Source organism: Aristolochia californica, unplaced genomic scaffold (genome assembly GCF_029961685.1).
Source record: "Aristolochia californica isolate CCGP_79_NKW_82.1479 unplaced genomic scaffold, dmAriCali1.0.hap1 SCAF_19, whole genome shotgun sequence".
In the NCBI taxonomy this organism is placed as follows: Eukaryota; Viridiplantae; Streptophyta; class Magnoliopsida; order Piperales; family Aristolochiaceae; genus Aristolochia; species Aristolochia californica.
The window spans coordinates 70,001-72,500 of NW_027181870.1; positions in this window are offsets into that span (position 1 = coordinate 70,001).

The following is a 2,500-nucleotide window of genomic DNA, read 5'->3' on the forward strand; positions in this document are numbered from 1 at the left end:
AGGCGGAAAAGAGGCGCCCAGGCGGAATGGCGCCAGGGCGCCCAGGCGGAAAAGAGGCGCCCAGGCGAAAAAGAGGCGCCCAGGCGGAAAAGAGGCGCCCTGGCGTAGGCGCCCAGGTGCCAAAAGAGGCGCCAGGCGAAAAGGCGCCAGGGCGCCCAGGCGGAAAAGAGGCGCCCTGGCGAGGCGCCCAGGCGAAAAAGAGGCGCCCTGGCGCGGAAAAGAGGCGCCCTGGCGTAGGCGCCCATGCGCCAAAAGAGGCACCCAGGCGAAAAGGCGCCAGGGCGCCCAGGCGGAAAAGAGGCGCCCAGGCGGAATGGCGCCAGGGCACCCAGGCGGAAAAGAGGCGCCCAGGCGGAAAAGAGGCGCCCTGGCGTAGGCGCCCAGGCGCCAAAAGAGGCGCCAGGCGAAAAGGCGCCAGGGCGCCCAGGCGGAAAAGAGGCGCCCAGGCGAAAAAGAGGCGCCCTGGCGGAAAAGAGGCGCCCTGGCGTAGGCGCCCAGGCGCCAAAAGAGGCACCCAGGCGAAAAGGCGCCAGGGCGCCCAGGCGGAAAAGAGGCGCCCAGGCGCCAAAAGAGGCACCCAGGCGAAAAGGCGCCAGGGCGCCCAGGCGGAAAAGAGGCGCCCAGGCGGAATGGCGCCAGGGCACCCAGGCGGAAAAGAGGCGCCCAGGCGAAAAAGAGGCGCCCAGGCGGAAAAGAGGCGCCCTGGCGTAGGCGCCCAGGCGCCAAAAGAGGCGCCCAGGCGAAAAGGCGCCAGGGCGCCCAGGCGAAGAGGCGCCAGGGCGCCCAGGTGGGAAAGAGGCGCCCAGGCGAAAAGGCGCCAGGGCGCCCAGGCAGAAAAGAGGCGCCCAGGCGAAAAAGAGGCGCCCAGGCAGAAAGGCGCCATGGCGCCCAGGCGGAAAAGAGGCGCCCTGGCCAGGCGGAAAAGAGGCGCCCAGGCGGAAAAGAGGTGCCCAGGCGAAAAAGAGTCGCCCAGGCCGAAAGGCGCCATGGCGCCCAGGCGGAAAAGAGGCGCCCACGCGAAAAGGCGCCAGGGCGCCAAGGCGGAAAACAGGCGCCCAGGCGGAAAGGTGCCAGGGCGCCCAGGCGGAAAAGAGGCGCCCAGGCGCGTGGGGGGCAAGGCGCCAGGCGCCAGGCACGCGCGGAGGCAAGGCGCCAGGCGCAAGGCGCCACGCGCGCGCGCGCGTGGGGGGCGAGGCGCCAGGCGCCAGGCGCCGGGCGCGCGTGGGGGGCAAGGCGCCAGGCGCCGGGCGCGCGCGCGTGGGGCGCCAGGCGCCTGGCGGGTGGGCGCCCCCAGGAAGGGGTGCTGGCGCGCGATGGGGTTGCGCCCGTACGGACCGTGTGACAGTACAGACACTTTGGCGAAACCTCCTGCCCGAAGCGATTTTAGGCGTTCGGCTAGGTAGGTGACCCGGTTTTTTTCGCGTTTCTCGGCCGCTAGCCCCTTTTTTCGCGTTTTCGTGCGCGCGCCCCTCTTGACCTCGCACGCGCGCCGCGCGTCGCGTCCTTGTCCTTGTCCGCGTCCGCGTTCGCGCGTGTCGGCGATCACGGGCCCCGTGCATGGCTCGTCTCTGTGGACCATCGCCCCGCTCTTGTCCCTCTTTCGTGTTTGTGTGGCGCCCCGCCCCGTGCACCATTGCCGGCTGGCAGCAAGGTGCCTAGCCCCCCTTGCCGCCAGGCCTGTCCACCCCAAGGTGCTAAAGCCGCCAGGCACCCGTGCCGCCGAACCGTGCGTCCGTAAGCCGCTGCACGTGCGGCGGCCGGCCATGCCCGTGCTATTGACCCTGTGTGACAGTACAGACACTTTGGCGAAACCTCCTGGCCGACGGGGTTTTTGCGCCCACCTAGGTAGGGCGACCCCTTTTTTTTCGTGTCGCCTGTCCGTGTGTCCCTTTTTCGCCTTTTTCGGGTTCGTGTTTTCGTGTGCCGCCAAAAGCAAGCCCTGCGCTCGTCCCGTCCCGCTTGACCCGTGCATCCGCCGGTGCTGGCCTGCAAAATGCCTGTGAGCGACGCACGTGACCAGCAGCCCAGGCGAGTGTGCACGGGTGGCAGGCGAAACGGGCGTGCGTGTCGCCAGTGTGTATGTCCCTTTTTCGCCTTTTTCGGGTTCGTGTTTTCGTGTGCCGCCAAAAGCAAGCCCTGCGCTCGTCCCGTCCCGCTTGACCCGTGCATCCGCCGGTGCTGGCCTGCAAAATGCCTATGAGCGACGCATGTGACCAGCAGCCCAGGCGAGTGTGCATGGGTGGCAGGCGAAACGGGCGCGCGTGTCGCCTGTGCGTATGTCCCTTTTTCGGGTTCGTGTTTTCGTGTGCCACCAAAAGCAAGCCTTGCGCTCGTCCCGTCCCGCTTGACCCGTGCATCCGCCGGTGCTGGCCTGCAAAATGCCTGTGAGCGACGCATGTGACCAGCTGCCCAGGCGAGTGTGCACGGGTGGCAGGCGAAACGGGCGTGTCGCCAGTGCGTATGTCCCTTTTTTGCCTTTTTCGGGTTCGTGTTTTTGTGT